General features: G+C 39.0%; 1 pseudogene; it reads right to left on the reverse strand.

Moving 5' to 3' along the window:
• Nucleotides 1-25,915, reverse strand: part of LOC149228334 (two-pore potassium channel 3-like) — a 42,092-nt pseudogene extending 16,177 nt beyond the window's left edge.
• Nucleotides 25,916-26,143: the final 228 nt, after the last annotated feature.

Here is a 26,143-nt window from a genome sequence, read left to right on the forward strand (position 1 = left end):
GACGACTGTCGGTATGGCTGTAATCGTAGGTAGACCAAGTCCCCTACCTCAAACTGTCTCACCATCCGACCCCTATCAGCATACAGCTTCTGTTGGTTCTGTGCTATAGCCATATTATCCTTGAGAGCTCAGAGAATATCCTGACTCTCTTGGATCCAAATCTTGTCTCTCGGAGCCTTGCTAGCACCAAACATCACGTCAGCAAAAGATAAAGGATGATATCCATACAAAGCATAGAATGATGACATACCAATGGACATGTGATGTGTAGTGTTGTAGCAGTACTCCCCGAGATGCAGCCACTTCAGCCATGCTCGCTGCTGCCCACTGACATAGTTACGCAAGTAGCCCTCCAGCCACCTGTTAACTATCTTTGTCTGCCTGTCCGTCTGTGGGTGATAACTGGTACTCAGTGTCAACTCCACCCCCACCAACCAGAAAAGCTCCTGCAAAAACCCGCCCATGAGACGGTTGTCCCTGTCACTGATGATGGTCTTAGGAAGACCATGTAGCCTGAAGACCTCTCTAAAGAATAGCTCGGCCACCTGTACTATTATGTAGTGTGTGGATATGGCAAAAATATGTGCATACTTTGTTAGTCAATCAACGACGACAAAGATACAATCCTTGCCCTACACCATGGGCAACCCCGTGATGAAGTCCATCGAAATACACTCCCATTTCCCCTCCAGAATGGGAAGAGGCTGCAATAATCTTGCGGGATGGCTCATCTCCCCCTTATTCCTCTGGAAAATATCACACTCCCGGATATGCTAGAGTACGTCCTCCTTGAGGCCCTTCCATGAGAACCTCTCTCTAATGGCCCTGTATGTTTTGGTAAACCCCTGATGGCCGGCCAATGGTGAATCATGTGATGCCTAAAGTATCTTCTTCTTGAGCTGAGATCCCTTAGTCAAGAAGATCTGGTCCCTATAGTAGATGATCTCATTGACTACCCTGTACCTGTCATCCACCACCTGCCCATCCAAAATCTCACATGCAAATCTGTCCTTGGAGTACTCTACCAAAAGTCGAGCCCTCCAATCTGTGTCCAAGCTCATAAGAGACAATGTGGCTAGTCTACGTGAAAGGGCATCTGCTACCACGTTGTTCTTACCCTTGACATACTCAATGTCAAATTCATACGTTTGGATCTTACTGGTCCATTTCTGTTGCCTCTCCTGTAGTTGTTTCTACTCCAAAAAGAACCTGAGGTTATTGTGATCACTCCTCACCCTGAACCTATTACCCAATAAATATTGTCGGAATTTGGCCAATGCATGCATAATGGCCAGCATATCCTTATCATATATAGAATACAACCTCTCATGTGGAAGGAGCTTCCGGCTCTCAAAGGCTATAGGGTGACCTCCCTGCATCAACACTATGTCGATCCCCTCTCCCGACGCATAACACTCCAAAACAAATGGTTGCACAAAATCCGACAATACAAGCACTGGGCAGCTGCTCATAACCTCCTTGAGCCTGTCAAAGGCTTGCTGCGCTATATCCGACCAACTGAATGCCCCCTTCCTCGTCAAATCTGTCAGGGGTGCAGCAAGCTATGAGAAACTCTTGACAAACTTCCGGTAGTAAGTACAAATGCCAATGAACCCCCGGAGTTCTGTCACATTCCTCGGCTCCGGCCAATCTTTGATGGCCCTAATCTTCTCCTCATGGACTCTCACTCTGTCCACCCCTATGATGTGTCCCAAGTACAACATCTCTGTCAACCCAAACTCACACTTGGAGAGCTTGGCATAGAACTGCTGCTCCCCCAAGATGCAAAACACTGTCTCAATGTGCTAGAGATGCTCCTCCCAAGTCCTGCTGTAAATGACGATATCATCAAAGAACACCAACACAAACTTCCTTAAGTGACAGCGGAAGATATGATTCATGCAGGACCGGAATGTAGCTGGGGCTTTGGTTAGCCCAAAGGGCATCACCAAAAACTCAAAGTGCCCATAGTGACACCTAAAGGCGGTCTTGGGAATGTCCTGCTCCCTCGCACGAATCTGATGGTACCCAGATCTCAAATCAATCTTTGAGAAGAACCATGCTCCTCTCAACTCATCCATCAACTCATCGATCCTGGGTATGGGGTATCTGTTCTTCAGGGTCTTCTTATTCAGGGCCCTGTAGTCAATGCACATCCTCAATGTGCCATCCGTCTTCTTCACCAACACCACGGAAGAAGCAAAAGGACTCGTGCTCGGCCGAATGTGCCCAAGATCCAGAAACTCATGAATGTCTCGCTTAATCTCATCCCAATAGGTCTTGGGATGCCTATAGGGGGTAGTAATCACTACCTGTATGCCCTGCTCAAGCTCAATGATGTGCTCAAACCCTCAGTCCGGTGGCTGTCCCGGCGAAATCTCCCCAAACACTGTGGCATGCTGGTCAAGGATGGACTGTATCTCTGGGGGCACCTTCTACCCTGTAGTCCATGCCTCTGATGCACACAGCTCCATTGCCCACTCTACGTCTCCCTTCCAGAAGACTACCTCCATTCAATGAGCGGAAACAGTCTAAGGCGAATATGTGTGTTGTCCCTGTATCTTCTCATGCCTCCCTGTCTTCTCATCATCCCACTCCATCTCTAGGGCCTTCCAATCCGTCGTGACCTTCCCTAGACTGATAAGCCATTGAACACCCAGTATCATGTTGGTGTCCGAAATATCGACCATGAAAAAGTGGTCAGTCAGTGTGTAGGTGCCCATCGTCACCGATAACTCTGGAACATAACGAGCACACACCATGGTCTGATCTCCTGGGACCAAAACTGAAAAGCCATCGAAGCTCTCTATCTGTATACCTCTCCGCCCAACCATTTGTGCATCGATGAAGTTGTGGGTTGCCCCACTGTCAACCAAAACTGATACTCGCTGGCCACGTATTGTCCTCCATACGCGCAACGTCAAATACATGGGAACTCCTCGCAATGTTGCAAGGGCCCCTCTGGTAGGTGCAAAAGCTGCACCACCTGCTGCTGGTGGTGGAGGTGGCAAAGGGTCCTACGTGGCATGACTATCTCCTACCTCCACATCATCCTCCTCATCCTCTTCCCCACTGCTCCTAGAGAATACCTCAATAAAAGGTGCTTTGCCAGCAGCACATCTATGTCTCGGTGCCCACGACTCCTGACAGGTAAAGCACAACCGCTTCTTCTTCAGCTCCCTCCTAGCATCATCATCAATCTGTGCTCGTCCTGGATTCCCCTTTAGAGGTGAAATCCTCACATCCTTCCCCTTAGGCTCGAAATCTTGTCTCTTGGGGTAAGGTGTCCTGGTCCTGGGTAAGGCATCCTATAAGTCCCGGGTCCTGCTAATAGCATCCTGGAGTGTGGCTGGTCTAGTGGATCTGACTAGACCCCGAAGTGGCTCTAATAACCCCTCAACAAACATGTAGATCCTCCATGCCGTAGATAGATCTGGCACCATCACTGAAACCCTCAAGAAGTCTGCAATGTAGGTCTCTGGGTTCCCATTCTGTTTGAGCCTCGTCAGCTCAATAAAGTGTTGTTCCGGATCCCTCCGGTCAAACCTCTCTATCAGTCTCCTGGTGAACTCGGCATATGTCATCACTGTGGAGTGTCCGGGTGTAACCAACCCATGGAACCACCAGTCTTGGGCCTCACCATCGAAATATAATGTCGCCACCTTGATGGCCTTTGTCTCTGACATCTAGTTAAGCTGGAAATAGATGTTCAGCTTCTCCACCAAGACTTTGCCAAACTGTTTGATGAGCCATCAAACGTAGGCAAGTGGAATCTACTAGCTGTGCGGTGGGTGTCTCCATCATGATAATGTTGATATCCTCTATGATGGTCACGAGGTTTACTATCCCACTTGAGCCGAACAAAGTCTTTGAATGAGAGAGCATCCCTGAAGTCCTGCCCATAGGCCTGGTACTCCGCAAAATAATCACCGATATGACCGGGCTCTGCCTCCTGCTGTGCTCCAGCCCCCGTGTCTGCTCCTAGGAAAGTGGGCATGGTAGAGCGTGTAGGGGCATGTGAGGCCATCTGCTGAGTAGCATCACGCTGAGTGGCACCCTGCTCTGGAAAATGGTGGGATGTACCCGATCCCTCACCAACCTGGAAAACTCGTGGGTTCTCATGTTGTCTAGCCTCCACAGCCATGAATCTCTACCCCATCACCTTGATCTGCCTCGACAGATCCTGCACTGATTTGAGGATCATGTCTGTAAATCTCTTCCCATCTTCATCTGCCATTGAATCCTCCTACTCTACGTCCACCACAGGCTCCTCCTGTTCTGTGTTCACCACAGGCTCCTCTTGTTCTGTGTCTACCACTCGAACACAGTCTCCCTCTCCGTAGGTGTTCTCCAACCTACGCTCAATATCTCTATATTTCCTACCTTTGTAACAGATGTAGGGCTTCTCCCTCGGTGTCATAAACTGCTAGCTCCACAGGCTGAGCGAGATCTATGCTCTGATACCACTATAATATCCCTTATTAGGGATATCCCTCAAACACAAGAAAACTCCAACCAGAGATGGACTGGGAGGGCATTTACCAAATATGTCGCCTCTGAAAAGAGGACGAGATCTGGAGGCTACTTGGCCCTTTCCAGACTCTGTCTAAGAGTATAGGAGAAACACACACAAGTGGTATAGTAGCTGGGAAGCTCAAGAGATAAAAATAACAGTAGTGCAACATGCAATAATGTATACATGGAATATAAGCAGATACTCGAGAAATGCAGAGAGAAATGCTAAGCCATTTTATTATACTGAGTAATGGAAAGAGTACAAGAGGTGATCAGAAAGATGGAACCTTGACTTGCACAAGGCAAGTGAAGAAATACACCCAGAATGGTAAGGGAATGGCCTCTCTCTAAACTCCGTCCAAGCTGCCGAAGAACTGGTGTGCCGCTGCTACTGTTGGAATCAAGAGAGGATTTGGGGTTGTTCCCCTCCTTAGAAATGTCAAAACTCTGGAATCATCCTCTACTCAATAAACCCAGAAAATTCCAGAAAGCTTTTCTAAAATAGCTAACCCCTGAAAATCATCCCCTTGAGGATCTACGCTATCCCTCAAGGCTCTACGCTGCTCCTGAAGAGAATCCTCCAAAACTCTACCCGAAACTCTGCCAAAAACCTCCAATATGCGAGGGTTGATCCCTTGCTCAATCTCCAAGCTCAAAGTCCTCCACAAAACCCCAATCCGAAGCTCCTACCAAAAGAGACTGCGTCCTCCCCTCTCAAGACTGCGCAGTCATCAAAATGCTCAGTTCCTCCTCAACTCCAGAAATCGCTCCTCCTGCAAAATACTGTTGAAACTACCTTGCCCGAGCAGGCACTTGAAGTCCCCCGGGGCTAAGGGTGAGATCTCCGAACGGAAACAGTCGATGAACTAAACAATGCTGCAGACAGGCTAAACAGCTAGCATGCTCTAAGTCAAAGTGACTAGCTCAAATGCAACATAATCGAATGATCAAAATGAGGAGGCTCCTCTCTCCTTTATAGCGTTGGCCTCTCTCAAACCCCTGAGACCCACCTCCTCCAACGTAGTCTCTCTCTTGCCATGTTCTCCTTCTCCATCTGCACAGTCCCTCCAAGTGTCTACGTGGGCCCCCTTCTCTACGTGGTCCTTTGGCCCCCTTGGCTCCCCTTTTAAGTTACAACATTGTGCTACTAGGGAGTGACTTTATTCAAAAAGTGAGTTATGTCCCCCTTTTCTCACCTTTTTATTTATAAATAACTATTAAAGGCAAAATTGAGCAAAATCAAATATTCCAATTAGCCATTGCTAATTAGGAATATTACATCCACCCAACCATTCAACTGAATAGTTGATAGGGTATCACTTGGAAAACAAAACACCTCCACCCAACCTAGAGCTGACTTTCAACAATTCATCCCGAGCTAAGAATACTTTCCCAAGGATCAACAAACTCTTGTTGATTTCTTCAATGGATAATTAATTCCCTTCGTTATGATAAGGTTTCCTTTAGTGACATCCCACTTATGTGGATATTTTTATCCACCTGCCTAGGATTTTCCCATAAAAGCTTGCCTTTTTCTCCTGCGAGGCTTTTATTTTTTTCCAAACTTAGCATTTTTCTCCAGCTAAGCAACTTAATGGACATATATCTCCCATCCATTAAGCTTATCTATAATTCTTATCATGAAATAATTATTGATTCCCATTCACCAATGGGATTTCATTTGGCAAGAGTCTCATCTCTAGGCATCTCATTTTCCAAGCATTTAAATTCCCTTTAGCTATTTGGTAATAAAATATTTACTCCCATTTTTACCCCCAGACCTAGCTTTTCTGCCATAACTCAGTCTAAATTTATTCGACATGATAGCAACGGAGGGGTATTATATTCTTCCCCCCTTAAATTCACACCATTCTCGGTGTATTCTCTAGTCATTTCTGCATCTTACAATTTATTTCCTTGTTCTACGGTAGTTGTTTCTAAGATTGCAAGTTCCCATTGCATTGCCACCTGAATCAGATCTTTCCCAGATATAGGATACAAAGGAGTTCTAATAGAAAATCTCCTTCAATTGCTACATGTAACATTTGTTTCAATCAATTTTGTGAGAGACTTTAGATGCCTTCTTCTAAATTCTAGTTTACAACAGTTAATATCATAACTTCAATATAACAATACTACTATTTGAGTAGCTACGAGTTAAATGTTTCCCACCATTTAACTATGATTCCTCATTTTCAATTTCATTGCATTTAAATAATATGAAGAAATTCATTTTATTCCAATGCATTCATATTCTTGTCGAACACTTGCTTCATGCAGTCTCCCTGCATCAATCACATTATCCACATGTTTTCAAAAAATGTTAGTATCATTAACATAATATCAAGTCAATGCCAAAGGTTCCTTTTAATTATTTTTTCACAACTACATCTAGGCAGGTCCAATCAAACCAAGCTCGATTTTTCAAATGGAGAATAGAGAAATAATGGACCGAAACCAGAGCCCAACTAAATAAATTCATATCAAAGGATTTAAGTGCTTCTAATGAGCTAATCCTGGTCATATATGTTTGCAAGAAAATTCAACACAATGAGATAAAATGATAACATAGAGGTAATCACGCATAATACAATTGTACAATACCAATTAAATTGGGTTTTGAGATTGAATATTTCATAAGACAAGGTCTCAATAACATAGGAAACATGGCATCCATCCAATCATAAAGCATACCATTGTCAATGATAGTTAATCTAGTATGGATTACCATGTTATATTTGAAGATTAATGACAACCTTAACCTTGTCCTTAACCGAGAAAATAATTGATTGGTACTCAAAAGTACATCACACATAGTGGAGCTATGCCAGATGATTTTATCCCCCTTCTTTTAACTATCTTGCATTGGTTTCTTTTCATGAATTCATGTTTGCTCTTTCTAACACTACTCTAACGCCTTATTGGGCCATGAATAATCCAGTGTGTATATCCAAAACAAATCAAACAATTAGTATGCATGTACATACACCTCCTATACATGAATCATAAACAAAGGTTACAATATTCTCAAACTCCACAACCACTTTCCAAGGCATTATGCATACCAGGGTTTGAACCTAGGTAGACAAAAGAATATAATTCATTCCTTGGAAACAAGATCAATTATCAATTTCATTAAAATAAATGCCAAAATAGTTTACGCAACAATTGTTATGTTTCCATATTAAAAACCTCATAGTACTATCAATGCAATCTGACAGGAAAACTTCTCCAATATTGCTTGGTAGGAAATAGTGGTACAAAATATGCCTTCCATATTGTACGGTTGTAAATCAATTTTAATAGATTGCTAGATATCATTTTATCGAAGTTAATTATCCTTATGCACAACAATCTCAATTATAAGTACCTACTTAGCTCCCTTTTTTTTTTTTCAGGCAGCCAATATGGTTGACACATCTCATCCAATTAACAACTAGTTGTTGCATAGTTTGTTATTCTTTCTCTAATTACTTTGTGCTTGTGCATTATTACACAATTTTGAAATAGCAAGAAGTTGTCTATCAATAATGTTTTTCTCTATGATTGTCATTCAAGATTTTTTTTTTTTCCAATGGAGTAGAATTACAAGAATTTCCACAATAATTTTGAGTATATTCTATCAAGGGGCAGCATTTAGGTTGGTTATTTACTACTAAAGGTACGAAAATCATCAATCCTATCAAGATTTTTTTTTTTCATGCGAGAAATGATTTCTTGCTATGGATGCCATACCCATTTAAGTTTTGGAAATGCATAAAATTAATGGAGTTTACATGTACTCCCAAACAATATATAGATATGTAAATATACATATGTGTAAATAATGAATAAATTCCACAAAATATTGGTGATGAGTCCTTTCCGAGTCACGTGCTTCACAGAACATTAGTGCTAGCTCTACATTTCCTACTAAAAAACATTTTACAAAGATATTGGATAGTCTAATGCTGGGAGTATGGCTTGTGCATATTTCCCTTAAGAATTTTCAATGCATCAACCACTCTTTTAAATCTCAAGTAGGCCATTTAACAAGCTAATATGGAAAATTTAATTTAGTGCATGCTTAGTTTCAACCATCTTCTCACATACTCATGCAGCTAATTCTGGTCATTAGGGGAATTTTGAGGTCTAAAATGGGCCTCCTAAGAAAAATGTACAACCAAAATAAATTTTATAAGAACCAATAGGATTCAAGATTATGATGTCAACCATGGGGGATCATTCACCATTTTTTGGAATAAAAAAGTGAAAGGATTAAAAATAATAAATAATAAAACTACCTTTATTGACTCATATTTTCAACTTATCTCCCTATGGTTTTACTCCAATTTTGAGCAGGAGTACTCATTGGATGAAAAATTCAATTCCTCATCCAAGGAGTACCCATATTTCATACTTTTTTTGGACTCTCCTACACGAAAAATGAGAAATACATAAAAACAAGTGATTGCAATCATGTTTTTCATATATTTCTCAGTTTTTGTGTAATAGGGTCCATTTAAAGTATGCAACATGGGTACTTGTTGGATAAGGAATCAAACTACATCCAACGAGTGTTTCCACTCGAAATTTGAGTTAACCCATAGGGAGATAATTCGAAAAAATAGTTTTTTCTTTTTTCCCTCTAAAATTTGATGATGTGATATAATCTTATTTTATTATGTCCACTATTATTTTATAATTTTCTTAGGAGGCCCATTTTAGACCTCAAAATTTCCCTAATCTAACCCTCATAGAAAAAACCTTGGATAAAAATCATTATGTAAATTGGCATAAGGGGATAGATTCATTACATGCATATCTAGCAGTGGAAGAACCTAATATGCATGACCCATTTCTTGTTTTGTTCCCATTTTCGTATTAGATGTAGTACCCCGAGGAAAAGTATTGATATACTTTAAATCATGACAAGGGACAAATTTAGTATAATTTGATGGACAAGAATTCGTTCCTTCTAACATATATTTACCAGATCAACTGTAAAATTGGAACCACCTAGTTACTTAATTGTTATGTCATTGAGACTAATAAGGCTTGTATTTAGGTAACTTACGTAATGACAAATTTATATTTATATTTATATTTTTTTAGTCATATATATGACTCTAATGGAAATAAATGGACTGGTGACACCCTTCCCATGATGAGACTTATTTATTCACCTGAATTGTAGAGAGGGTCCACTTAGGTGTCCAATGACAACATTGTAGTATATACTAATATATCGATCCCTTGTTGGCGGAAGTTCTTACATAAGACACATTGGTATAATATAAAACAATGCAAGAACCGATAGATAGTTCAATTGTTACCACCATTAACAGAGCGGTCTAACTTTTATACATGTGGATACATTTGCTTTAATTTGACTTAAATCAAAAGGATAAAGAAAAAAATCCCTGAATTCCAGAAGCATTGATAAATTTACAACTGTGGACATCGAGTTGTCTAAAATGCATTATATATTCTATCAACATTGTTAATCATTATAAATGTCTTTCACCAAAGACAAAACTGAAAGTTTGGGTTTCCATAAATGCTCTTTGATATTACTATGTTAATATTTAATATTGAATTAGTCCCGAGGGTGAATATCCCATGCCATTTGTATATATCCCTTGCTTTTGTAGGCAAATTTGACCTTGCTCTATTATCATGGGCTTTGATTTGATCTAAAATTGTTGTATATATTCACTGGAAAATCAAGAAACGTTATATGTAATGTATTAAACCAGTTTACAAGTAGTTATTAATTTCATTAAAGAAAAACAGAAATTTGGCAATAAACCTGTGGCCTTAGGAACGGAGCTCTATCTTCCTTCACCATGCAATCGAATATGTGAGATGAGGAGGTGGTCTTCTTCTTTAGTCCATGCCCCTTTCTTGGTATGAGCCTTTTCATACTAGGAAGATCTCCCCATCTTCGCAGCAAAAAGTGCTTAGGATTCAGGTTAGGGAACAAGAGCCATATGTGATTTAGCCCTTTCATCCATGCTAATTACTAAAAATTAATGCACAAAACCAAAGGTGGGTCCACCTAACCTAACATAGGTTCCAAAACCAAGATTTTAGCAAAAGGTGCATTTTCGGTAGCATCCGACATCCTCATCGTGTTGAAGCAAAATCAAGTGAGCGTGAAATCCAAGCGAGCGAGTTCAAATGGAGCAAAGTATTCAATTGTTAGAATTTCTAAAAAATCTGATACTATCTACTGCTAAGGACACAATGAAAAGCAAGAAAGCCACTCTTGCTTATATTAAAAGGCATCTACATTATGCACACGAGGCCGTTGAGTTTCTCCAACTTGAGTCACAACTACAACGTAATGAGCTGCAACAAAAGGGTTATGTTTCTAAACAAGTTCTTGTTTATAACAATATTCTATTCGAAGATAATCATAATGATGATAAAGATAATGAAGGTCGTGATTCCAATCCACTCAAAGAAACAATTTCAAGTGTAAAGTTGTACATGATCAATTTGAACCTTCTTTTTCAAAGCCAATCATCAAACTATGTGAAGAAATTTAGTGCAACAAAAACCAATATGGTTTAGGATATGACAACGATGACAACAACTTGCATATTCCTAATTATTCAAATACAATCAAGTTCACCAGTGGAGGATTTCTTGATCAAGAAACATCAAAAATCAATAAGAAAGTTGAAGAAAAGCCAAAATGTCAGCGTTGTCAAAGAACCAGCCATATGGAGGATCATTGTTTTGATCTCCATCCTTGTCACCAATGTGGCAAAAAAATCATTCATCGGAGAATTGTTCCAAAAAAAATAAACCATCCAGATTGAAGATTAATTATGAATGGATTGATCCTTGGGAGTGGTTGTAAACAGTCAAACGATATTTATATTTTATCGAAGATTCCCATCTCACATGAAGACAAATATTGCCACCAACAATGAAATGAAGATGGCACTCTCATGCACCTGAAAGGGGGAGTGCAATGGTGAAACTCTCCTACATCTTAAGGGGGGGAGTTCAGAATCGATGAAGAAATTGAAATTGAATTGATGATGATAGTTGTCACGTTGAAAGTTTCGACAAAAACACAATTCGTCAATGGGAAAGAGATTAGGATGTTGATTGAGAGTACATTTGTGTACATTCCTTTTGTTCACTTGGATGGCCATTAGGCCTAAAAAAGGATAGATGGATCCTTTTTCATTGCACCTTGGCATTAGATTGAGTTGTCAAGCATTTTCAGGGATGTATTATACTTGTAGTTGTTTCACATTTCTTGGTTCGCTCTCTTCATATTGGATTTTTGAGCATCCAATTTTGGTGGTTTTTCAGGCAGTTCTTGATTGAGCATCAACTCAGGGGTTTCAACATGAAGACTTGGAGAAGTACTAGGTTCTTGCTATGGAGTTATGATGGGGGGAATGTTAGCCTCATACTCACATAAACAATCAATAAGTCCAAATTAAATAACAATTATTCACAAAATAATGAAATTACTAATAATGAAAGTAGACTTACTCTAGAAGTCTATGTATGACCAAAGATGAGAATAATGAGAGAAGTTAGGGATGAAGGTCACACAAAATCAGCTAAGATATGTATAGAGGTATTCATGTAGATATTGTGGAGAAAATTAAGGATAAGGTTCAACCAATTAGCCAAATTAGTAATTTGTTATGAGAACCTTAATTCTACAATACGAGGCCTCATGTGTGAGAGAATGATGTATCATTATTTTTGGTGAATATATAATTAGGCTTAAAAGCCTTTTCCACCAAAATTTCTTATCTATGATATTATTTTTCTCTTTTCACTATTGTACTATGATCATTTCTCTAAGATTAATTTCTTAGTATCAAAGCTCTGGTTATCCTCTGCTTTAAACATAAGTGGTTAAACCATAACTCTATTATTAAGATTGTCAATTGGAAATTTCAAAGGGGAGCCATATTTATGTTTGCAATGGAAAACTCTATAGTGGAGGGCAACATTTAAAATTTAAATGAGAACACTATATCTTAGTCCACTAATCCAATTTTGTGATTGATTGCAAAAAAAAATTAGTTTATCATGTATTGTCAAGTTGAGTGAAGTCCACATTTTGTTAAAATAAATGAAAAAGTCTAAATTTGAGTCCAAGTCAAGTTGAGAATCATTGGTGAATATGCGTTGAAAGTAAAATAAACGGATTTTGATGAATACGACTCTAACCATTTACAAATTTTTCAGAATCCAAAGATTCAGATCATGAGGGACTTGGGCTATACATGGACGAGGCGTTGAATAAATACAACATCCTGTATGCCCACTATGTAGAACCCAGGCTGGTAAATTCAATTGAATCTGTTGCAACAAAGAAGAGTCTGTTTCTAATGAGGAAGGAATTCATGGGATCATTCTTGGTTCCAAGTGGTTATAATAGATAAGATGGAAATGAAGCAATTGCGGCCAAAGTTGAAGGGGATGCAGTGCCGCGGAGGAAAATTCAAATGGAGTTGGCGTGGTTGATGTATTAGTGGAGTTGGCACCATGATAGGGTGAAGTTAATGTTGGGAGTTGGTGCGGTGACCAGGTGAAGTTAATTCTTGGAGCTGGCATCTGGGGACAAAGATGGAGGTAACGGAGGAGTGTTCTGGTGCCATGACAGAAACAAAGGTGACAGAGTAGCGGAGAGGTGGATGGCCGGAATAATGCACTTTTTTGATGACCGGAATCTCCAAAAAGTTGCATTATAGACTACTCCGTATGATGGAAGGGAGTATGGAAATGTAAGTAGGGTAGGTTGAGGGAGAGAGTGGTGCCTTGCTAGCAATCATAAATTAATTTATTTATCGTGTGGAGTAAAGTTGATGAAGGGAAAGTTACGCATGCCTACCTAACACATCAGTTGGATATATTTAATGGTTTATATGCAAGCCAAAGACATTTCCAAGTCTTACTGTTTTTGGTGAATACGTTTATGTTGAAGAATATACAAATGCAAAACATTATAGAGCCTCAACTAGTTTTATAGTGAAAATTACAATGGATTGAAATTATTATTTTATTAATTTTAAAGTTACAATGAATCTGCAATTTTCAATACAATAACCAAAAGCAGACTAGAGACTGTGTTTCACTGAGAAGCAAAGACAATTTTATGATGGGAGGTGTAACAAGGAGTTTAAAATAAAATTTATATATGCAAAGTCATGTGGTTTTATAAGGATATGTACACTTCGCACTTTATTTTGAAAACAATTGCAAAGAGGAGTGACAATATACATATAATTGAAAAAGTTGTTTGCAGTTGAGAATTAAACTGTGATTCACACTTTCATAGCGATATGATTGGTTTTTGGGTCACTGGTTCGATTTCTTTGTAGCACTAGTATTCATATCAAAGTTACCAAGTTCGAGTTCGAGTTCGAATTCAAATTCAATTTGATATAGAGAAAAATTTCACTGTCTAAAACTCAATACAGAAAAAATTCGGGAGTATACATTTTATAGCTACTAGAAAAAATGTTCTTTTTTCAAAATATTAGAAAGTTTAGCTCTCTTTTAAGCTCATTACCCCTCGGTAAACTTCTATCTCTCTTAAATGTGGTTGTGCAAGTGTATAAATCTACCTAAACCAAAGCAAAGACACAAAGTTGTATCTTTTTTAAAGTAGATTAATAACCTCTTCCTCTTCCTCAAATCTATCTATTTTTTCCACACCAATGATTCTCTGAGATTAACAAATGAGATTCTCTCAAATTAAGGGGATTTTTTTTAATATAAAATATTTGATTTTTTATTTTTTTATTATCGATAATAAGTTATCTCAACGATGAGATAAAGATAAAGGTATATTCATATATTGGTAAACTTATTTTAACATTACGATGAAAATTAAATTAAAAAAGTAAAAATATACATTCCATAGGCTTATATAGATTAACTATGCATGCTTCTCATGAAAACTCAACAAACTTTTAAAAATGAAAAATCTAAAAGCCAATAACAATAAGGAAAGGACATTGCCAAAAGAATCTTCAATAAAATAAAATGATTTTTGCAGAGTGGACGATTACGATGTGTCTGGCGATGGGATTGCAGCATGCTACAAACTGTTTTCGCTCCTGTTATCTAGTTTTCTTCATCATTGTTAATACCAATTACACTATCAATTTTGTTACCATTTGAAAGCATCAACCTGTTCCTATATAATTGGATTTGTTGAATGGATCGGAAAGGTGTCTTTCCATGCCACTGTCAAAATATTTCAACCATATCGAATCTAATTTCACGTATTAATTATCGAATCGAACCGAACTAGTGAATTTTCGAATTCCCGATTTTTGTCTTCAACTTGTGAAACACTCTACAATGGAGTTAAGATTTTAAAATGAAATGTGCATATGAGGCGAAGCTAAGGCATGGATCCTCTTGTGAATGTAAAAATATGAGCCAAACTTTATTAAATCAACTGAGCAGCTTACAGGTGTGGAACACCACCTGTAAGACTGCCTCTGTAGAACACGCTCTACCTTCCATTCATTACATGAGGAATATATATAACAAACACACATTTAGGGAAGTTGAACAGACTCCTACAAAACAAGAACATAATCCTAAACTAGGTTTCAGTTTGAACTATTACTCTATTAAGCCAGTTCTACATTAATCCCAACACTCCCCCTTAATGGAGAAATGGATTCATAAATATGCCTAACACTTCCCTAAACAACTCAAATTTGATTCTACCAACAGGTTTGGTACAAATATGAGCAGCGTTGTCACAACTGTTACAATACTCAATATGGATTTCTTTTGACTGAACTTTCTCCCTGACAAAATGAAACTGTGTATCGATATGTTTTGTGTTCTTATGAAATACTGGATTATTTGCAAGTTTGATGGAGCTCTGGTTGTCACATTTGATCACTGTTGCAACCTTCTATTCTTCTCCAACATCAGGGAGAAGTCTCCTCAACCAAACTGCTTAACATGTTGCTGCACACATAACTTGATATTCAGCTTCCGCAGAAGACAAGGATACTATGTTCTGCTTTTTGCTGCTCCATGTAATGACCCCGGATCCAATGCTAAATGCATAGCCTGTTATGGATCATCTGTCATCTACATTTCCAGCCCGATCAGAGTTTGAAAAACCTGTCAATCTAACATCACACGAATCAGTATAAACAATACCAAAATCTAAGGTTCCTTGGAGATACCTCAAAACACCTTTTGCTGCAACCCAATGGCTCTCAAGAGGCTTTGACATAAATTGGCTCAATGCACTAACTGCATAAGCCAAATCAGGCCTAACTGTAGTCAAGTAGATTAGGCTCCCAACCAGTTGTCTATAAAAGTCGCATTTTCCTCCTTAGATCCATCATCATTCTGAAGTTTTAAATTCTGATGTAAAGGTACTGTCATAGCTTTGCACTGATCCCTTCTGAACTTTTCCAGTAAGCTTCTGACATACTTACTTTTTGATAGAAAAGTTTGTCTAGAATCCCTCCAAACTTTCAAACCCAAACAGTAATGTAGCTCTCCAAGGTATTTCATCTCAAAGACTTGTGACATCTACTCCTTGATTTCTTTAATGAGATTATCATCATTCCCTATAATGATTAAATCATCTACATATAAAGAAATCAAAATAATCCTTCCCTCTTTATCAAACACAATATAAAGATTAGGGTCATTTTTCCTCCTTTTATAACCATGCTGCAGGAAAAATGAATCAATTTTGTCATACCATGACCTGGGTGCCTGTTTTAGTCCATACAACGATTTCTTCAACCTACAAACTAAATGTTCTTCCCCATGTTTGACAAACCCCTCAGGTTGCACTAAGTAGGCTTCTTATTTTAAGTTCCCATTTAAACATGCAGATTTAACATCTAGCTAGTGAATCATCCAAAGGTGTTTAATAGCTAAAGCAATTATCATTCTGATTGTCTTAATGTTTCATCATAATCTATGCCTTCTTGCTGTGAATACCCCTTTGCAACCAACCTAGCTTTATACTTATCTATGCTCCCATCTGCTTTAAATTTAGGCTTATACAACCATTTGCATCCTGTGGATTGTTTGCCTTTAGGTAGTTTAACTAAATCCCAAGTTTTGTTTTTGAGAATTAATTCATATTCCTCTTCCATAACAGCCCTCCATTCACTATATTGACTAGCTTCTTTATAACTAGAGGGTTCAACAACATTCATCATACTAGTTATAAAAGCATTTTCCCTATATCTTGCTGGAAACTGAGCTTTCCTACCTGATCTCCTGAATGGTGGGGTAGCTTCAAACCTTGTCTGATCATCATTTTCTGGACTTGACTTGACAGCTACATCATCTTATTTCCCTTCCTGCTGCTGCTGTTGTTGCATCTGCTCATTGTTGTCACCTGATTCATTGCTTCCTTCTTCCACCAACAAGGGCACGCGCTAATCTTCATTAGCACTCTCGTGGCTTCCATCATTAACTTGCTCATGAAACACTACATCTCTACTCGCAAAAACTTTATGAGTAGAGGGATTGAACAGTTTATAAGCCTTAAATTTTGTATAATACCCAACAAAAAAACATTTGATGGCCTTTGAATCCAGTTTCTTTCTATCTTCCTTTGGAACATGGGCAAAGGTTTTACTGCTAAAAACTCTCAAATGCTTAACAGCAGGCTTATAACCAAATAAAGCTTCAAAAGGAGTTTTGAAATCTAAACTTCTTGTTGGACCCCTATTCTTTAGATATACTGCAGTGTTAATTGCTTCATCCCAAAATCCGTTAGAAATATTCTTACCTTTTAACATATTGCAAGCACACTCCACAAGGGTTTTGTTTTTCCTCTCCGCAACTCCGTTTTGTTGAGGAGTGTGAGGTACTGTAAACTACTGTTGTATCCCATTATCTTTGCAGTATTTGAGGACACAAACTTTCTTGTACTCTCCTCCTTTATCTGAGCGCAGAATCCTGATGCTTTTACCTGTTTGCTTTTCAACCATGCTTCTGAACTCCTTGAAGTATTAAAAAGTGTTGCTCTTCTTCCTGAGGAAATACACCCAAGTAAATCTAGTACAATCATCAATAAACAATAAAAAATAGTATGAACTGCCTAACGATTTTGTCTGCATAGGCCCGCATAAATCTGTGTACCAGCTCGAGTATATCTCTCTTCCTTCTATTAGCATTCACAGGAAATTCATCTCTGTGCAACTTTCCCAATGCACATGCATCATAGTCAATATGAACAGGTTTTAAAATAGGAAGACCTTTGACCATACCTCTTTTCTGTAATAGCAGGAGATCATTGAAGTTAACATGGCCGAATCTCTGGTCCCATAAGTCCGCTGTAGTCATGGGAGATGATGCCAATGCCTGACATGGTGTGCTTTTGGCATTTAGCTTGTATAATCCTCCCACATGAATACTTGATGTAATAGGCTTCATACTGTCCAACAAATCTTTAATAACACAATATGATTTATAAAACTCTACCTTGAGATTCTGATCAGTTATAGTAGAAATAGAGATTAGATTATTTTTGATCCCAGGTACATACATTACATTATGGATATGTCTAATATTTCCATCAGGCAAAACAACAGGAATATTACCACAACCTTTGATTTGGTACCCTCATCGCCAAGATAGAAGTTTGCTCCACCGCTGGTCTCTTTGAAGTCTTCAAACCACTGTCTGTTCGTTGTCATGTGGATGGATGCACCTGTGTCCACAAACCAAGTATCTACTTCATCCTCCTTAGACGAAAGCGCAAATTCAGATATGAACAGTCTGATGTTCTGACTCTATTCCTCATTAGCAAAATGACATGTATGATGCTTATGTCTCTTCCGACCTTCATCAAACTTCTTCTTCATGCAATATCTGGCTATATGGCCAGTTCTACCACAATAAAAGAATTTGGTCGCAGAGTCATTTATATTTAAGGACGTACCTTGAGGTGGGGACATTTTTCTTTGTGGGGCTGCAATGCTCTTCTATGCTGAATTTGGCTTTCCTCTAAAGGGATTCTTCTTCGCCATTAAGGCCAGATCTGAATTTTAGGGTTTATGAGTCAGTCGCCTTTCCTCCTCCGGCATGAGGATCCCTACCAATTCTTAAAACACAGGGCCCTTTTCTCTTGCATTCAAGCCAGTGATGAATATCTAATACTCGTCAATCATCCATTCATGGTAATCGTGACCAAATCTATATCTAACACATCTTCACTAATGTCACCCAGCTTGTTCTTGAGCTCCTTGATCTGCGAAATGACTGCCACAACTATCTCATTCTCCTCCATCTTGATGGAGAGAATATTGCTCTTCAAAAACAACAATCAATTGGTTTTCTTGACCTCATAGAGATCCTTGAGCATCTTCCAGATCTCTGGTGCAGTCTTGCAATCATGGATATGGGGAATAATGTAAGCTTTGACTGACGATTTCAGGAGCATTCTCGCCTTAGCCTCTCGCTTGTCCCAGTCTTGGGTTGTTGCTGTTGTTCCTCCTACAATGAGGTTTAGCTTCACTTCATCATTGTTCACAATTATCCATGCATTGTGTCCCTCAAGCAAGTTTTCCAGCTTGAATTTCCAACCGAAGTAATTGGATCCATCTAGCTTGTTGTTTTCATTGAGGTAAGCTTATGCTAATTTATTATTCATGTTGAATGAATAAAAAACCTTCAACCCCAACAATTAAAAAAAACAAGCCCAGATCTTCTTAAAAAACTGTCTCAAATGCCTACTTTTTTTTTCAATCGCCCGTTTTTTTTCCAAAAAAAAAGGTTACTTCAATTCCTTCCTTAAAAAAAAAAAAAAATCGCCCCTCAAAATAATACAAAGCCCCTCCTTTTCTTTTCAATTAAAGAATTAAATTAAACTCTTTAATTTAAAAAAAAAAACACTCAATAAAAGAAAAATTGAATCTCCTTTCACCGTGACTTATCAAACATAAAAAAATTATCACAGTGACCTCCGGATGACCACCATCGCCAGCGCCTCGATTTGAATTCAACGATGGCCTTATGAACCGCCTCCGATCTCTGCTCAGCCTCAATCTCTCACGCAGATGGAAGGAGCTCTCACGCTGATGGAAGAAGCTCTCACACTGAGCAACAAATCTACAACAACAGATTTCTGAGATACCATCGTCCCAATCGACAGCTTGGCCTCCTCCACGCTGCGTGACCTGCAGTCTCAATCTATGCCTTCTCCGCATGATCTCTAAGATACCACCATCCCAACCAACAACTCGGCCTCCTCCAGGCCGCGTGATCTGCAGTCCCAATCGTATGGGATGGAACCTAGATTTGGCTTCTCCACTAGAGTAATCCTCGGCCTCCACAACAGTAGTCCGAGCGTGTAAGGTATCTCACAGAAGATGGCGGCCGCCTGCATAGAAGATGGCGACCTCCTGCACGCCTCCTGCGGCCTCCTCCACGCAGATGGATTCACCTCACGCAGCAATAAACGAGGTGATTCACCTCATGCAGACTTCACTGTCGGCTCTCCTTATCTACACGGATCCCAAGTTGATCGGCATAGTGGCACAATCGATCTGCAGTGGCTCCTCTCAATCGCAACGGCATGCAACCTTGATTCAACTCACACGCTCCACAGAATGCATGCCTCATCCACGGCCAACGATCACCTCAACGACATCAAACGAATTCATAAAACACTGTAGCTCCAAACGTATCCACGACAACCCACCACAAAAACCACGCAGCCTTTTCACCTTTCAAGGTCGACGCAATTTTCCAATGAGTACTCGCGCCATTCTTAAGATAAAAAATCATGTAAGGGCAGATGTGAAATCGGCATAATTTTCTCGCCAAAATTCGCATTGATCTCGCCTCAAACACGTTGGTCTCTCTCTCCACTCACGATGTAAGCGTCCTCAGCCCTGTAGCTCTTATACCATGTCAAAATATGAATCAAGCCCTATAGCTCTTATACCATGTCAAAATATGAATCAAACTTTATTAAATCAACTGAGCAACTTACAAGTGTGGAACACCACCTGAATCAACTGAGCAACTTACAAGTGTGAAACACCACCTGTAAGACTGCCTCTGTAGAACACACTCTACCTTCCATTCATTACATGAGGAATATATATAACAAACACACATTTAGAGAAATTGAATAGATTCCTAGAAAACATGAACAAAATCCTAAACTAGGTTTCCGTTTGAACTGTTACTCTATTAAGTGAGTTCTACTTTCATCTCAACACTGAACTCTCCAGAAATCACCGGTGGATGACACATCGATGGATTTATTTTATTGCAACGATATTTGTATCGATTTTCCAATAATGTATTCTTGTTTGGTGTGAAAAGAAACATAAGTTCCCTATGGATCTCTGCGTTGGAAGCTCTGCAAACTCTGCGTTGAAATCTCTGTCTTTGGGTGCGTTGAAATCTCTATGTTTGGATTCGTTGTAGTTGTGGGTTTGTATGTGTTTCACAATGAGATGTGCTGCATTGACCTTTGCATATTTCTTTTGTATACAATCATGATGTAGCCGCTGTAATTTATTCTATGTGGACCTGGGTTGAAACTTGTTTTGGAGATCTGCATCAAAAACGTCTTGAGACCTGTGATTGATATCTCCAATGAACCGTGGGGCAACGCTAGGCCATTGATTTATAAAAACAGCCATGGAGCGTAGTGTTGAGCTTGAGGTTGTACAACCTAAAACAACGTGGTTCTGCATTTGTTGGTTCTTGGCCTTATGGAGTCGTAAGCACGGTATGTATGCTCCAGAAATTAATGGCATTTCTGAAATCTCTCATACGTACTTGTAAAGAAATTACTCACAGGACAACAGAGGTTCGATACCTAGTTGCTAGCGCCTTTTTCACCATACTTTTGATCGGATCTGATGTATGCCTTCAACATATTTTCATTTGAGCCGATGTGTGTCATCAAACATCATCTGATCCTCCACCTATTCTAATCTTCGAACGAGTTAATTTGAGCTCGAATTAAGAATGAATCGAATAGGGATATTCCGAAAAGAAAAATGTATAAACTCTTTATCACCTTTTTAAAGTCAAAATGGGAACGTGAGTTGACTAAAGTAGATTCGAAAAGTTAAATGTTACTTGTGTGAAAGCTTGAATTGGTATAGTTACGATGGAGAATGAGTGGAATATTTAAAAATCTTTATGGGTCATGGGAAAGACATATTTGTGCTTTTTGGAGTAATAAGTGGATTTCATTTATCTTTTGAGACCTAATATGTTAATGAGTTTTTATGGAGCGATAAGAGTTGTCTTGAAAGTTTATATTTAAAAGATTTGTAATAATGAGGTTGTATTTTGTATTGGAGTAATAAGAAAATATTTTTTTATTTGTGCATTGTGTATGAGAAGAAGATATATTTTGGAGTGATAAGGTGTAATTTTTTTTGTAAATTTGGAGTGATAAGTAATGTTTTACCAGGGGTTAAACAATAATTTTTTTAGTTGAGTCAAGTTCAAGTTATGAATAGTTCAATTTTGTCAATTTGAGTGAAGTTTACAATTTTTTAAAATAAATGTAAAAGTCCAAATTTGAGTCCATGTTAAGTTGGGAATCATTAGTGAAGATGTGGTCTTATGAGGAAATTTTCGGCTTCGACTTGTGAAACACTCTACAATGGAGTTAAGATATGTCACATCTCCAGTTCAAGACCCTTCTTATGTTTTCATATTTTTTTTCTTCTTCTTAATTATATCAATTTTTTGTAGTTGTTGTAATGGAAATTTAATGTTAAAACTAAGGACTAGTAATATTCTTCCTTTACTACTGTTCTTTGCAATTATGGAGAATCTCATGTCCTCTTTTACTGACCTATTTATTTCCCAGTTTACGTGTGCCATCTATCACCCAATTCTCTCAACTCGTCTAGTCTTTTAATGAGACATATATTTATTCAAACGTCGAAGGGGCAATGTTTCTTAACTTTTTGAACCTCACATCACTTGCAGGAAATTCTCGTTCATTGATTGCAACATTACGGCATGTCATTTCACTAGTGGATGCCCACATTGTTTTACACCAGTCCCCAACTCCAAAAGCCGACTCCGAACATTGATTATGTGAAGAACAAATAGGATGTTTTCAAACCATTTAATATCACACAACCATATTCTTGGACTCCTTCCTAACCTAGAACAAGTACACGCTTAAATTAAAAAGAAAAATCATGGTTTTCCCTCTGCTTTCTGCCCCACCCAGTACACATAGTCCCCAAGGTTTCTGCCAGTTCCAGGTCACCAAGTCAATTATACTATGGTAAGGTTTTCTAGAATCCTACACATTCAACTATAAAAGAAAGATTTTAACGCATTTCCCCACATAACTGTGTCGCTGTGTATTCTCTCCTCCAGGTCTGGGTATAATTCCGTCTTAGATCTGGTACATGTCTCACATCAGTTAACAATTTGGTTGTGCCATCAAACATTTCCAGTTGTATACTTCCTATTCCAACAATACTGCACGTGACATCATTACCCATGTACACGACTCCATCATCAACTGATCTATATGTTTTAAACCAATCTCTATGTATACACATGTGGTTAGATGCCCCGGAATCTAACAACCAATGTTGATCATGTTTTGAAACATTAACAGACAATACCTCATCACTCATACCTGAACCAGATACTGAACCTGTATCTGTGGTGTTGGCTTCCTTCTTTTCTGTCGAAGAGCCTTCTTTAGCAGCCTGCTTTCGCTTCCAGCAATCCTTTTTCAGATGTCCAACCTTGCCACAATGCCAGCACTTCACCTTTGGCTTCTTTCCTTTGGACTTTGAGCGAGAGTCGCTATGCTTTCCCCCGGAGTGTCTCTCTCTTGAGCGACCTCTGGCCATCATTACCTCTGATGTAGAGGTGTCTGCATTCGACCTCTTCCTCGTCTCCTCAGCCAACAAGGCTCCAACAACATCGTCAAACTCAAGGATTTCTGATGTACTAAAACTTATGGAAGTAACAAAGTGATCCCAGGATTCAGACAAAGAACATAATAGAGTTATTGCCTTATCCTCTGAATCAAATTTCACATCTAGACTGTCTAATTGCACCAGTAAGGTATTAAAAACATTCAGGTGATCAGCAATTGAGGTACCTTCTTTCATTCGCAAACCATAAAGCTGCTGTTTCAGGAGAATTCGATTTGTCAAAGATTTCGTCATGTAGAGCTTCTCAAGCTTCGACCACAGGCCTGCGGCGGTTTTCTCTGACACAATGTTGAACAAAACATCGTCCGCCAGACATAACCGAATTGCGCTCAGAGCTCTATCGTCCATCTCATCCCATTCATCCTCCGTCATGGAAGGAGGCCTTTTGTTTTTCCCCAACAGTGCTTTCGCCACACCTTGTTGAACCAGCAGATCGTGCATCTTCACCTTCCAGATCTCAAAATTATTCTTGCCATTAAATTTCTCAATTTCAAACCGGGCACTTTGAGTTTTCGCCATTTGTATCAAAAAACACAATAATCTCCAAAACTAACCAGCAATTAAAAAACAACTGCCTATGCCTTTGTTTTTACACAATAAAAAAAACTGCCTTATTGCTGTGCAAAATTACTGAGTATCAAACTCAAGAGTAATACATCCCTTTCAGGAAAAATAATTTACTCTCTCAAAAGTTTCAGGCAAATAGTTTCGCCGAACTGAACTTGGACTGTTATTGATAAAATTCCCATATTTACACAGCGCATATATTTAAACAACAACACAATTTTTTTTTTTTTTTAAACATATCACCGTTGTTGCAAATATATATATATATATATATATATATATATATATATATATATATATCTACGCTGTTTGCAAAATATACCCACGCAGGTTACAAATCCATGCTGTCCGGTTATATATTCACGTTGTTTATTAAAGACATATACATGCTGTTTTAAATGCACGCTGTTTTAAAACCCATATCTACGCACAGCACAATCCATATGCACGTTGTTTTAAACAACCCATATCTACGCACAACACAATCCATATGAGGCCTGAACAAGTTCTCCCCATCCACGGAGTGCTCTCACAGCACAACGATTCCGAAAACATAACCCACACATAACCAGATTACAATTTCATGTTGCAGTTTAAAAAAAAAAAAACAATTACGGTTCTGTGTGGATTCGTGGGCCACCGGATCTTAAAGTTGGTTGCATTATAATGTGAAACGTTTAAAAAATGCAAGGATTGCTTCCCATATTCAACGCGCAGGTGTGTTTGTTTAAAACCAAAACAAAATACCTGGAGAACGCACCAGCATTGAATTCATTAACCCACGCTGCCTGAGTACGCACCAGCATTCAATTCTCCACGCACCAACAGCTCCACGCACAGCAATCACTCTCAACAGGTAACACGCACCAGGCACAGTCTGCCAGCATCAGTAGTCACGCACGCAGTGCCTCCAGTCAACTTCTCCAGGCAGCACCTCCAACATGCTCTGATACCAATTGTTGGAATCCAGAGGCACAGCAACAAAATAAATACACAGCAAAATATCAAGCACATAAACACAGTTTTTAACGTGGTTCACCCAACCAATCTGGGCTACGTCCACCAAACATAGGCATCAGGAATTTATTAATCAAATTGGAGATTAGATCAAGAAATCCTCACTAAAACCTCTCACTCTCTTGGCAAACCATCCGAATGGTTGCCTGTTATATAGCATAGAGAATCTAACAGCCTCTTTAACTCACTCACATCAAATATAGGAGGCATTAACTCCCTCCCAACAACCTGGAGCTAATCTATGAACTGAATTTCTATTGTTGTCATCAGCTGAGATTTTTCCTATTTTGCTCCAAAACAGAAAATCTCAACACCCTAATGACCCAAGAAATGCCTATTCGGAATGAAAGATATATCAACAGCCCCAAAATAGGCTGCATCAAGATAGAAGAAACTGATTCTAACTCCAGCCTCTTAAGTCCTTCTCTCACGTTGTCTGTTGTCAACATGGCAGGTGCAGTTCTCGAACTGTGCAAATTCTTCCTCCACCCTTTTTAAATGTGAATCATGTAATCAATAAATTGATTTTAAATATTTATTACTATCGTCAATAGCTACATTTAAGATGAATGAATTGTTTCGTGTCACGGAACTCACTTGTCCTGTGGGCTTATTATCGCAGAATACCTTTGAGACTTCTTCATTGAATCCATTTCAAATTTTAGACCCACATCCTTCAATGAATTCGACTCCCCGCTGTCCAAAGACAGAATATTGTAGAATACAAGCCTCTCTTTCCAGATCCCTGCACTCCTTAGCGCAGAGGGGCTTGGAAGGGACATGAGCATCGTCACCTGTTCGTCTTTTAGCAAGCTGAAGAGAAAATTTTCTCCATGGCCAGACATTGAGGCTCTGTGCATAGGGCTCATATATGCCAGTAATGGTTCCTCCATTCTCTCATTCAATCGAATAGCTGATAGGGTGTCACTTGGAAAACATAACACCTCCACCCAACCATTCAACTGAATAGTTGATAGGGTATCACTTGGAAGACAAAACACCTCCACCCAACCTAGAGCTGACTTTCAACAATTCATCTCGAGCTAAGAATACTTTCCCAAGGACCAACAAACTCTTGTTGATTTCTTCAATGGGTATTTAATTCCCTTCGTTCATGATAA

The sequence above is a fragment of the Pinus tabuliformis genome, chromosome J (genome assembly GCF_031772625.1).
Source record: "Pinus tabuliformis cultivar Carrire ecotype Pingquan chromosome J, CPIR1, whole genome shotgun sequence".
Classification (NCBI taxonomy): Eukaryota; Viridiplantae; Streptophyta; class Pinopsida; order Pinales; family Pinaceae; genus Pinus; species Pinus tabuliformis.